We start from the raw sequence: 14,581 nt of genomic DNA, 5'->3' as shown, positions 1-14,581 counted from the left end.
AACAATAGAATTACTTTAATAGCAGCGCCCCCTCTGGAGCAGACTGTAAGGGCAGCGCCCCCTCTGGAGCAGACTGTAAGGGCAGCGCCTCCTCTGGAGCAGACTGTAAGGGCAGCGCCCCCTCTGGAGCAGACTGTAAGGGCAGCGCCCCCTCTGGAGCTGAAGATTTGGGAGTAGAGGCAGCGGCTGAAGACTCGGGAGTAGAGGCAGCGGCTGAAGACTCGGGAGTAGAGGCAGCGGCTGAAGACTCGGGGGTAGAGGCAGCGGCTGAAGACTCGGGAGTAGAGGCAGCGGCTGAAGACTCGGGAGTAGAGGCAGCGGCTGAAGACTCGGGAGTAGAGGCAGCGGACTCAGGACCGGACACAGCGGACTCAGGACCGGACACAGCGGACTCAGGACCGGACACAGCGGACTCAGGACCAGACACAGCGGACTCAGGACCAGACACAGCGGACTCAGGACCAGACACAGCGGACTCAGGACCAGACACAGCGGACTCAGGACCAGACACATCGGACTCAGGACCGGACAACAGCGGACTCAGGACCGGACACAGCGGACTCAGGACCGGACACAGCGGCAGGAGACTCAGTGCTGGCGGTAGCTGGAACTGGCACCACAGGACAGGCGGCAGCTGGAACTGGCACCGCAGGACAGGCGGCAGCTGGAACTGGCACCGCAGGACAGGCGGCAGCTGGAACTGGCACCGCAGGACAGGCGGCAACAAGAACTGGCACCACAGGACAGGCGGCAACTGTAACTGGCACCGCAGGACAGGCGGCAACTGGAACCGCAGGACAGACGGCAACTGGAACTGGCACCGCAGGACAGACGGCAACTGGAACTGGCAGATTAGGCTGAAGTAAAGCAACAGGAGGTGACGTGCAGAAAATTCAGGGTCTGGAGAGGAGCACACTGAAGGCTGCTCCATAGGATGTTGTGGTCTGCGGAGCAGACAGCCTTGTAAGAAATGTTCGCAACTGGCGCAGTAGAGGCATAGTTTACCAATCCTTCTGCGCCATCGTTCCTCCTCAGTGAGATGGGGACGCAGGTAGCTTGGTCGTTTAGAATCCCTAATGGTAGGGACCGCAGGCAGTACCATAGATGCAGCACCACTGTCAGAAAAAGTTCTGGGAAGATTCTCTGCGGTCTGCATGCTTTCACCAGAGGAGTTTGTTGCTTTAAAATCAGAATTAGTGTTGAAACTACTTAACACAGCAGCAGGAAGGGTTTTAAGCAGTTCTTGGAGTAGAGTGGATACCTGTATGATTTGATAGCGGAGCTGAATAATGTCCATCTGCAGCATTTGTAGTTGTGGATTAGGTGACATGGTCTCAATAGCCAAACACAGAGTTCAATACAAAAATACTAGGAATCCCGGGACTAAGCAGAGGGCGTGCAGTCAGCAGGCCTAGATTGTATGGCAGTTCATCATGTTATGATTCCTAGTAAACTCAGCAAGCAGCCACGGAAGTATAATACAAATGTCTTTATTCCAGCAAAATATATAAGCAAGGGTTCAGTTCAATGAACATGCAGGTTTTCATAAACAGGTATAACTCCCAACATAAACATGAACAGGTGTGCAGGAAGGTACACAGAAATAACAGGTTCCACAGAATGCTAATGTAGTTTGAATGCAGGAATAAGAATGGTGAGTTACCCAATTCCAGGATGCAAAAGTCTGTCCAGGAAGCAAACAGAGTCCAGGCAAAGTAACTGACACAAGCAAATAATCAAGGTCCAGAAGTCAGGCCAAAAGGTCAGGGCAACAGGCAAAACAGCGTGGTCCAAGGTACAAGCAAATGATTCGGGGTCTCAGGCAAGCAGGCATGGTCCAAGGTACAAGCAGGGGTCATACACAGAAGTTCAGTCCAGCAGGTATATACCAAACAGCACAGGAGCAGGATAGCAGCAGCCAGGAACAAACGGGATGAACTGCACAGAGCACAGCTTGAGGCAGGTATTTAAAGCAGTGTGACAGGTGCAGTTCTAATTAGGCCTCAGGCAAGAAGATTAACTCCTTCAGGCATGCTGAAGAGTTTAGGAACAGAACAGCAGCACCTCTGGTGGTATAAGGTACTGCTACTAGATTCAATACACAGGAAGAGTTGTAACAGGCATAGAAAATTTGTCACCTATCTGTCTGTTTCACACTGGATTAGGGAGACCTTGATCCCTACTTCAGTCACAACTATTTTGGCAAGACATATCAATACCATAAGACAGTACATTTCTATTTATCAGAACAAGACTCTCCTGATTTGAAGACTTTGCAGTGTGATACGTGAATCCAGATGTTTTTTTCCCCTGTACTTTCACTGCCATGGGAGTTGTCAACAGGACTTTATAAGGACCCTTGTCCTTATAAAAACCACCCAGTCCCCAGGTTGCAGTCTGTATATACCTGTATCAAAATTAGGGGCTAGAGTGGAAGAAAACACTTGACCATGTATTTCAGTTAGTTGTTTCTGTAATAAGGCAACATAGTTCAACAAATCAACCATGTACATGCCGAAGTTGCTTGTGTGCTGTGCCAAACAGAATCTCATATGGTGTTAAACCTGTGTCTTTCCTGGAAGTGTTTCTTACTGAGTGCAGGGCCATGGGTAAACATGAGATCCATGGCAGGCCTGTTTCAGCCATTATTTTCTGCTTTTTCAATTTCAGTACCATTAAAGGCGCTTCACACATCCCGAACTTTGGCGTCTGTAGGGGGTGTGAAGAGCAGATATAATTCCCATGTCTTTTAGTAGTTCCTGAACTCCTTGACCCGTAAAGTGTGTCCCTCTGTCACTTTCAATGACCTCTGATACCCCATATCAGCAGATTACCTCAATCGTAATTTTTCTTGGCTACTGCTATAGCATTTGCTTTCCTATACAGCCATGCGTCCAGCCAGTGACTAAAGAAGTCGACACAGACTAGCACATTCTCAAAGCCCGAACATTTGGGAAGTTGTATAAAGTCTATCTGTATCCTCTTATAGGGATACTGTGTCTGGGGTGTGCTGTTCCATGTAGGTGGGACAGACTTACCCAGGTTATTCTCTGCACAGATTAGGCATCCTGCCACTTACCCCTGTGCTGCTTGGGCAAACCCTGGTGTTATCCATAACCTGTTAGTGAGTACAACCATAGCATCTTTCCCCAGATGCACTTTCCCATGTGCTATATTGGCCATAATGGGATAAAATGCTTTTGACAGACACAAGCGTTGACCTTTACTCCACTCTCCTTGCACTTAAAGTGCTCCACGTTTTGCCCAAGTCTTTTTCTCATTCTGTTGCTTGTCTCTACATAATTTGGAGTGTGGTTCGGTCAAACTTGGAGTCAGGGGGTCACCATGTAAATAGATGCCCCTTGGGGTACTGGGGCTATGGTGGCTTCTCGTGCGGCCTGGTCTACCAGTCTATTTCCCTTAGCTTCGGGGTAGTGTCTCTTTGTGTGCCTTCGCCTTCCTCACTGACAATTTCGAGACACCTGGAATGCGGTGAACAGTGCCCTAATATGTTCAGCATGTTGACTGGTTTGTTTGCTGAACCCATAAAGTACAAAAATTACTTACACTGCACTGAGAGATCCAGTAAACCCTCCTTATTATAATTATCAATTAATATATACTTGGAGGGGGTGCACTCATACATTAGATGATTGTGTCTTCAGTAGGGAAAAGGAAAGAGGAAAAATGTGTATCAATGAGGCACTCCCTGTACAACTACATCTTAAATTAAAAAATCAATCTTTATTAATATACATTAAAATTAAATAAACATTGTTACATTAATACTTAAACTCATAGTGAAATATTAAAAAATGCTGGATGAAAATAAAGTGGAATTAATTTTATATTGCAGTTAAAAAGGGCAGAAAAAACTGCAAACCACGTCTCTGCTGCAGATTGTTGGTATATCTCACTTTATTAATGAACCAATAAATCATCTGCTTACTTGCACTTACTTGGTGAGTTAATGTATGGCAAAAGTAAACCCAAAAGTGACAATAAGATCAGAATAGTTGGGGATTTTTGCCAAGAATGGAAGGAGATACAAAGTATAATACAACAACACTGGTCTATTCTCCTATCAGACATGGATCTTTATAAAAGTCTGGGGCTAAGACCGGATTTTAATTGCTGTAGGTCGCCTAATTTAGGAGACAAGTTGGTGAGAAGCCATTTCTCAATGGGCAGCATAACTATAACAGTAAAAGGATCTTATAAATGTGGACATTGCAAGGTATGTCCACATATGGTAAAGACTACAGATTTCCTCGATAGATATGGTTATAAACATCAGATCGACCATTTCATTAATTGTACCACTAAATGTGTAGTATATGCCTTGATATGCCCATGCAGAATGATTTACGTAGGCATGACCAGCAGAATGCTGAAGAACAGAGTACTGGAACATATAGGTACAATTAGAAATGCCAACATGGATAAAAGCAGATTTAAACAACTTACATCAGTTGCACGTCACTTTTTATACAAACATGGAGAAAATCCACAAGGGATGAAGGCCTTTGGTATCGAACAAGTTAAGATGGGTATCAGGGGAGATGATGTTATCAAGCAACTCCTTCAAAGAGAAAGTAAATGGATATTCCTATTGAATTCCATGATACCTTTTGGCTTAAATGAGAATACCAGTTATGCTAGCTATTTATAGAAAAAACTTTTTCAGATTATTGCTTCAATACATGTTTAATTAATCAGTACATCAAACATACCATGAAAAATTTGATATGATAGGGATTTGACTAATTTGATTAGTACAATATGTCCTAAATCCTTATTATGAAGTAAAAATGTATTCACAACGAATGAGAAATATGAATTATTAATAAAAATCTGGTTTTTTATATTTTCCATGCACCCATTTATACATGTTTTTGTGTATACTTGATACAACATATAGTATTTTTGAGACATATTAATTAATGTTATCATATATATTTATGTATGTACATGTATGTATAAAATACAATATGTATGTGTGTGTATATATACATATATATATATGTAATGTCGTTATTATGATATATATATTTTTTGCGTCTTGATATACATAGTTAATTAATCTAATGATATGAGATTTTTCATGGATAATTGTAATTTCCCATGCTCTGTTTTATATATTTTATATATATTTCTTTATTTTTATTTCACCAGGATATTCACTCAACAACCACATTATACGTTCTACGCCATCATATTTTGTATTCACTTTTGATCTAATTAAGAGGTCCTTAAAATTCTAATTTTAACTTAATACTTGCCTTCATTGATCACTGTTGATCCATATATTTAGATTTAATCACCTTATTTATTTTTTCACTTGATTTATTTTCGACCCAATCACATATTCATTACACTCAATATGAATTAAGTCACTTTTAATATAAATAAACACCCACAGAGTATAAGTGGAGGCTGCAAACTCATACACTTTATGTATATACCTACCTTGATAGTATACTTACCATATATAAACAATTTACCAATGATTAATTAATAATAAATAAATTAGATAGATATATAAATAGTAATTGATGAAAACAGATAAAATACAAAAAAATAAAAAATACAATAAAATAAAAATAATATATTAAAAAATCCTTAAAAAAAATAATAAAAAAATAAAAAATATATAAAAATATTAAATATATAATAAAATATTAAAGAATAATCAATAATTCAACATTAATAATAAGTTGTATCTTTAAGATCATAAATTCTCTAAAAAGTGAATGCATAGTGTGCCTTATGCATTTACACTTTTTACAAAAATGTTAATATGGAAATTTTAAAGTGTTAATATGAAAATTCAAATGTTTAAATTATAAAAGTTGATATAGGGAGATAAGGAAGCAATTTTTACGCTTTGAATTAATATAATTAATACATGTATTGTATTTAAAGCATATTAACATCTATATTTATAATTAGCTTATGTATTATACTGGCACATCATTCCCATACTACGTAGTCCAGCAAAGAGATCCACTAGTGTTTAGTACGATTTTCACTATAATAAGAAACATTGATTGGTTGTAAGCGGTATAAAACTGACCCTTTCTCAGCAGTCCTGTAATTCCCATGATTAAGCCTAATGGCGAAACGTATGTCGGGCCAACGTCACGCTAAGTGACGTCAGACCCGGAAGTAGGGAAGCTGACAGCGGCGTTTGGCTGCTAAACTTAGTCTGTCTCAAGCAGATATTTTTGACTACAGTGTATCTCTATTTATATTACACATTAGCTCTTCAATACCAACTATTCCTTTACCCATCTAGACAGCATATTGTTCACGGAGGAACGCTCCATGTAATTAACGCAACATAGAGAGCATTTCAGAGAGGAGCTCGGCTTCAGTATTTATACAATTAAATTATGAGCGGAGTGCGTTTATCTACTTAATCACAGATTAGTCAAAACTACTGAATAGCAGTGGCCCACTGTACAAGCAGGTAGCGATGTGAAAGCAGATGCTAACTATACACTGTCAGTGTAATATATACAATATAACATTATTGAATAGCAGTGTTTAATACATTTTGGTATCTATCCCTCTTTATCTCATATACCCTATAAACCTTATCTATGATAAAGATACTTTAGTAAAAAATATCCATTGCTGCCACCTAGAGTCCGTTTCTATGTAATAGAATTACAAGCAATGTAATAAGTGCAACATTGTTGTTTTGCGTATAACAGTCAAGGGTATTCAAAAGAGATACCTTGAATTCTATGAACATGCCAACCATATCTTATGGACTACTTGTTGGCAGCCTTCTGCTTATTTAGGCATTTTTTTCATCTATGATAAAGGCTAAATAAAGCTGCTTATACAATTCAATAATAGGGAATTTTCACTAGTTATTCAGGTTTTAGACATTATATATACTAGGTCAGCCCTACTACCGGGTTGTTTTATTTTAAATTCTTTCTTTATTCAACACTTTACTTTTAATATTTCGCTTTTTCTTCATCTTGGTTGTTTATTCACAAATATTTTTAATGAATATTAATAAAGTTTAATGTATTAATGTAACCAATTGTTCATACCTGGAGTGCTTAGTCGGTCATATTTTTTTCTTTTGGATCTATATAACAATGAGTCTTGACCTTAGCACCCGCTCACGATATATACAATTTAGTTTGGTTTGATAGTGAGGTTGGTAATTACCTTGTGCGGAGCGGTTTCCCTTTTCCCCTTTCCCTTGTGTACAATTCTTTTTCATGTCCATCTGCCACAGTAACTTTGGCAGTGCGATTCTGCAATACTGCAGCAGGATCAATAAGATGGGGACTCACAACAGTACTTGAGGCCCCTGAGTCTCTCAGTCCTTCACCCTGCAGGGGTCCCATTTGGACCGGCTGCAGGTTTCTCCACATGTTTTTAGGGGGTCTTTTAAACATACAGGTGACTCTCTCAGCTGAGTCACCTTCAGACAGGCCACACTCCACTGGGCTGGCAGGGGTGGAAACAGTCTCTACAGGCTCACCTTCGCCAGTTAAGCAAGTCAGCCGGGCCCCAGGACTCGGATTAGGGCACGAGTCTGGGGTGCTGGGGCTGTGGGACAGTCCCTCCTTAAATGACCGATTTTCCCGCAGCTGTAGCACTTTCTCTCCAGCCTGGGCTCCGATAGTCTCTGATAACTCCCAGGGACAGGATGGGGCGGTGGCTGGCGAATGGTACCCGAAGGGTTAGGTACTTGCTTTTGGGGGTGAGTAGAAGAGGGGTGTCCCTCTGATTGTACAGTACTTTGGGGTTGGCTGTTAACCTGGCGCTTCTGCCAGTGTGGCCTCACTGCCACATACTGATCCGTAAGCTGTGTACCGTTTAAGGAGTGCCCTTTTCACTATATCATAGTGCCTCCACTGCACGTCCTTACCGTGTGGGCACCAGATGCTTAACCCATTCCTCTCTGGGTACAGCGTGTAGCCTGCAGGTCCTTTCAAATACCTGCAGGTGCTCATCAATATTCCCGACACAGTCCTCAAATTTAGGGCAAGGTAGAGATGACAGTCCTATTCCTCTAGGGGGCGCCTCCCCCCTGGGCTGCAAGGCTGGTGCCCTTCCCTCTTGGCGCCATGCTGCGATGACCTGTGCCCGCTCAGCTGCAGATGCGTTGTCCCCTAAGGCCGCCAGCTGGATCTTTAGCCCGGCAGCCCTGCGCTCATCATAGGATAGAGGGGCTGGTTGTGCGGGTGAAGTCTGCTGGGTAGAGGTCTCTGCAGGCTGTTGATCAGGGATCTCTGCTGTCTGGGCATCTGGGGTACCTAGCTCCCGGTCGTCAACTGGGCCGCTGCCTTGGCCACTGCCGGCATCAGTTTCCTCCACCTGGGTACCATGCTGTCTGTGCCATTCCCTCAGCGCCTCTCTCATCTCCGCCCTGTTTGGCGAATAGCTGATGCCAATGCCCTTAGCACTGCACAGAGTGTCTAAATCCCCCCCGGACATGTTTGTGTAATCAGACATTCTATGCGTTCTCTTGGCTGCAGTTATTCCTCTCCTGAATGACTTGGCTATCCTGATTGGTTCACGAAAAGCCACCTGCGGTAATCCCACCGCTCGCCACCAAAAATCTGTGACAGGATGGACCGCCTATGCCACCCTGTATGTTGTTGCTGGGAATCGGCTGGGCTTACTTTGCCACCGTTCCCTTTTGTTATCCCAAATGCGTCCTCTTGCCACAGTAGGAGGGGCTTATAATGCTGCCACCACTGAGCTTCTTTATGGTACTCAGAACCACGTTCCTTCTGGGTAACTGTCACTGCCAGTGTACTCCTGTGCTGGTACATTTGTGGTGGTAACTGTGGACCTCTTACTATGGATCCGGGTTGCTGTGGATGGATCCTCCCTGGCCTATCACACTGACCAGAGCTGCAGGTAGCAGGCAGAGTGGTGGTACTGGAAAAGCTTGGGTCCAAACCTCAGACAGCAGGAGAACGGATTAGATTTTAGGGTCTAATCTGCAGGTCACGGGATTACAGCAATATTGAAGACATTGTCCAGCAGGTCTTTGAAGCAAAGTGATGTTTATTCCTCAAGTGTCCTGACAAAGACAGTCCCACTGATTTAAGGTATCAGTGGTCAGGTCAGATGGAACATCAGAATGATACATTACATGCTCACACAGCTCCTCTTTTATACAGTTCCGAAATAGTCTATTTTTAGAATCAGGATGTACTCTATTTACACAAACATGGATTTACATGCATTGCAAAGCCACTAATATATATACTTAGCTATGAAATTCTTAAAAACCTTGCTGTGATTTCCTGGATCTTATTTCAGAGGCAGGAGACTCACTCGCAAGTCAAAAGGTCTCACTGGCATGAATACTTCAGACAGTCGCCGAATACACATTTCCACAGAACAAAAACCCCAAAACAAGCCACTTCCCCACATCACAATACACCAAAGGCTTGGTAAATACAGGCTCATTGAATCAGATATATACATCAGAAATAGGCATATCCTATAGCAAGGTTAAACAGAAAAACTACTTTTCTACCCTGGTCTCAGAGATAACGATTTCCTATCTCACAATATACATAATATCAAAAATAAGTGCACGTGCAATTCTATAAATAAATTCCCTGCGCTATTTGCTTTTAATAAATTTATAACAAAAGTTATTTAATAGAGATCCAGTCACACTTACATACACCCCTCTTATTATGTTCTAATTCAAATTGTCTATATCCATCACAATCTACAGTATCCATACATTTATAATTTTATTATCCTTTCCTCTGACTGAACATTGGGTTCATGGAATACCCTCTAATCACCTCAACTGTCTTTCCTTAGACATACAAAGAAATACTGTACAGAGTAAGAAGGTAGAAATCTACACTTTTTCTTACTCACTGTACGGAATTTAGTTCAGCAGTTCTTAGGACATCAGTGGAGTCTGGAATGAGGTATGGAGATATTGGGGCATTCTGGACACGAGCCCCCAGAAATGTTGGGGTTTCGGGGTTCACCGATAGTTCTATCAATCACCTTCAATGTAAGTCAGATCTTCCTGGATTTGCAGTCGACTGGTGAACAGAAAAACACCCAACACATGTGTGATATAATGCTGAGCAATTCTGATTCTGTTCCAACCAGAGCTTACTTCATGATCTTTATTTATACATAAAGATTAGGGGTATAGATGCTTAACAACCAATTATAAGTCAGTAGAATATTAGAGGTATAGAAGCTTAACAACCAATAATAAGACAGTAGATTATGACAACAAAATGAAAACAACAAGCTAATTATGTGTACTCTGCATCTTTCTTATTTATGTTTTCATCTTCTCAGGCACTCTGCCACCAGTCTTGTTGTTACTTTACATAGAATGTTACGTTCAGCTTTGCGTCCTTGGCTTGTTCATGTTCTCCAAGAACATCTTGTTGTAAGATTGTTTCAAGGCTTCAATCTTTTTCTCTTCTCATTCTGAGTAAAATATCTGCTAATTTCTTTTAAAGCTATAACATATTATTTTCTAAAGCTTAGCACATGATAGATATTGAATCAATAATCATACAATTTTACCCTTACACTGCCATGCTGCCTTTACTCCCCCTTGCTTCCATTCTTGCACTTACTTTTTCTATCGGCTTCTCTCTGCTTGCCAACTCCTCTCTGCGCCACTCCTCACTGAACGTCGGGCGTGATGATGTCACGCCCAACATTCAGTGAAAACGGAGCATTGAGGATTTTTTTAAAGTTACCTGTTCCTCCCACCAACGAAGAGGGGAACGATCAGCGTCTGGGCCTACCGGGGGATAGCCTGGTCCACCAGTGGCCCAGTCCGACCCCGAGTGTCCCACATCTTAGGCCTTCTATGTCTTTCGGGGCTTAGTTACACTGACTAGGTGTATGGAGCACTGAAAAGGTGTTGGGATTTTGAGTTAAGCACTCGTTTTTTAGTTTGAGCTGTTGTTAGATTTTACATGTGGAATGCACTGCTTAAGTGTTCATTAGGGGCAAAACCCTTCCCTGTAGTGAGGTGATGGATAGTATTCTGCTCAAGGTTTGGAAAATAAGGGAAATGGAGAGGAGCCAAATGGATGCTGCGAGCTGGGGTAGACTCTGGCTGAGGTTGAGACATCCCTAAGTGGTAGCTAACATCTGGCAGTCTCTTGATTTTTTGCTATCTATCTTGTTCTTTCACTATTAGATTTTGTGGAAATCGTTTTTTTAGTAAGGTTTACATACATTTAAAGTTTGTTTTCATTTCCTGAATGTAAAGGGTGTGTGGGTGGTAACATAGATTGCTGATGGGGTGTAATACAGAGAATTGTGTTAGAAGATGTCATGTTTCTTTGATGTATATAATTCTCATTTGTGAAGTGATGCAGTAGTTTTTGTGGAGGGATTGTAGGAGAATTGGGTGCTATGATAATGTGAAGTTTCGTTCCTATTGGTCCATTTTACTCCTTGATGTTGCATATAGTGTATTTTATTTTGGACAAAGTGATTTGGGATTATTTTTGTTGAAATTTTTAATAAAAAAAAAAACCCTTGCAAAACTACAGGTACTTATTCAAATTGCTCAAAATGCTATCTGTGCCCATTTTGACACCTGATTTCATACCCAAAACGGTATTGGGCCAGGCAAAGGACAGGTGTTTTATATGTAACGGACCACCCTGTGTTGATTCCCACTGTCGAATTGGTGGCCCAACGGCATTTAACCCTTGCACAACTGGAGCTACTTATTCAAAATAATGAAAATGCTATCTGTGCCCACTTTGCCACCTGATTTCATGACCAAAACAGTGTTGGGCCAGGCAATAGACAGGTGTTTTATATGTAACTGACCACCCTGTGTTTTTTACCACTGACAAATTGGTGGCCCAATGGCATTTAACCCTTGCCAAACTGCAGTTACTTATTCAAAATGATAAAATATTGTGACTTTGCCCACTTTGCCCCTGCTTTCATGCCCAAAACCTTCTTGGGTCAGGCTAAATACTATTGCAGTTTATATAAGGGACACACTTTAGTATTAATCTGATGTGAAATCAGTGATCCAACTTGATTTAAACTTTTAAAAATAAGCTTTTCTGAATAAGAAGCTGGAGCATGAATAAGAAGCTAACGTCACTCCTCATAGTCCCCGTTAAGTATTATGGGGACTGCGGTTAATACAGTAATTTGCCTAATGCAGGCGATATATCCTGTGTTGGGCTTTTCTTAAATAAATATTTTACTTTAAAATGACTAAACCATGCAGAAGAAGCAGTTTCCGCATAGTTTAGAGCTTCATAAATAAGTCCCTTAATGTTTATAGGTGCAATGAAAATGTTAAAATAATGCATTATAATCATGTCACTGGACATAGGTCATTCTGGGTATTGTTTTCCACCTAACGTTTGTTAACATCCTCGAATGAACAGCATCTAAGTCGCCCTTAAAATGTCGCTAACTGTGGACACTCCTACTCCTCTGTGCCTGCCACTGGATAGAATCAAACCTACGGAAAACTAAATCAGTAGTAATTGGAGAAATTTACAGTGTCTGATCATACTTACCCTATCTATCAATTCATGACATGTAATGTAACAAATGTTATTTATGCTATTGAATGTAGCTGTAAATTAATATACGTGGGTAGAACTACTAGATCTTTGAAAATTAGGCTGTGAGAACATGTAAACACTATTCGGAAAGGTCTAGATACCCATACATTATCTGACCATTTAAGAAGTTCCATCATTGTAACCCTAAAGAGATTATTAGATTCTGGTGAATTGAAAGAATTTAATCAAATTGGAGATATAGAAATAAACTATAGAGGTTAGCAAAAGCAGAGATTAGGTGGATTTATCAGTTGAAAACTTTAGTACCTGGGGGTCTAAATACAGACTTTGAATTAAAATGGCTTTTGTGATGTCTATTGATGGGGTATGCATATGCAATTTCAATTTGACTCTTAGGTCATGTTTATATGTATATTTCCATTTAGTGGTATTTGTACAATCAATATATTTATATATTTTTATATGTGGTTTTTAATATACATATTTTATTAATATGTTATAATTCTGTTTTGTTAATTTTCCCCTTTACTGTTCCATGCTGCATTTATGGTTTACGTACATCGATTGCAAATGAATCAATACGTTACCGTAAACGTCTCTACGAGTCTCGAGACGACTGCGCATGTGTTAGGGAGGTTTATCCAAGCCTCGATTTGGATTAGAATGAAGTCATGTGACATCCATTCAGCCTCGTTTATGTGGACGGGAAACCATGTGAGCTTTCACGCTGATTAGAATATATACAATTGGTCACTGTGGACTTTATAAAGAAAACTGGACTTACTGCTTGCAACCTTGATAAAGATTCCTCTGGCAGAATCAAAATGCGTTGGTTGGAGCGACAGTTATTTATTCATCTTGGGGATCCATGTTTATTCAACATCGGTAGGATCGTGGACTTATGACATTCATCTTGTTGTTTATTATATGTTCTGAATCAAGAATTACTTTGGTACATGCATAGGAGTATCCGGTTTTATATTGTTTTTAATGATACCTTCGGTATCAACTTTAATATATGGTATTATACTATGTTTGTTCCATTTCTGATCTGTGTGAGGATTGTTGAATATTCTCTGAAGCAAGCGTCATGAATCCATGATCTGATGAGCCTAATTCCAAGGGCAATTCTGTAAACATAATCCCCCTGGGGAGTCCCGTCACGTGGTTCATTGAATCTAAGAGGACATTTATATATTACTCACTTGGAAGAGGGATCTCTTTTGAAAGACTCACTCTATTTGTATTTTTATGTTACTGTACTACTTTATGTATGTTTCTTAATCGGTTTTAGAATCTTTTTGGAACATTCCATTCACTGTAAAAATTCTGTTTGAGATCCACTTTAGCACTCTAAGGTATTTATATTTTGTGCTTTGTATTTTGGGTAATCTGTGGTAATTTCTTTATATCTTGGGCAGCTTTGGGTTATACATCAGCGCTCATTCCTGTATTTACTGACTTCACTGTTTAAATCAGTAGTTTTGTAGCAGTTGTTAAATAAATAAAGCTTGTTTGAAATTGTGGCGGCAGAAGCATCAGTGAGGGCAAAGGCGTATTTCCACTTCAGGGGCGATGGAGCTACTTGTATGGTTGCGACTAAATCCCCTTCCAATTCATAACCCAGCCAGCAGGGGGCCAAAAAGGTACCTTCATTGAAGGGGATTTAGCTGGCAAACACAGGGTTGGGACTAAATCCCCTTCACCATAGGTACCTGGTACATACACTGTATGGGAAATAGCACACTCAGTGTGAGCCAGCTAAATCCCCTTCACTGAAGGTACCTTTTGTCCCCCTGATGGCCATGTCATGAATTGAAAGGGGATTTAGCCAGCTCTGTGTATTCCACAGGGGGGCCAGGATGCTAACAGGGGAGAAGGGGGGCTCACGGGGGGATGGGGGCTCCCTTAGCCCAGGGGCCTCCATTCCGTTAATCCGGCCCTGCTTGCCCCGCACCTTCACACATGCCCCCCTATTGCCCAGCACCTTCACACATGTCCCCCTCTTACCCAGCACCTTCACACAT

This window comes from Mixophyes fleayi, chromosome 3 (assembly GCF_038048845.1).
Source record: "Mixophyes fleayi isolate aMixFle1 chromosome 3, aMixFle1.hap1, whole genome shotgun sequence".
NCBI classification, from domain to species: domain Eukaryota; kingdom Metazoa; phylum Chordata; class Amphibia; order Anura; family Limnodynastidae; genus Mixophyes; species Mixophyes fleayi.
The sequence above is the reverse complement of the archived record's forward strand: the minus strand, read 5'-3'. Positions refer to the sequence as shown.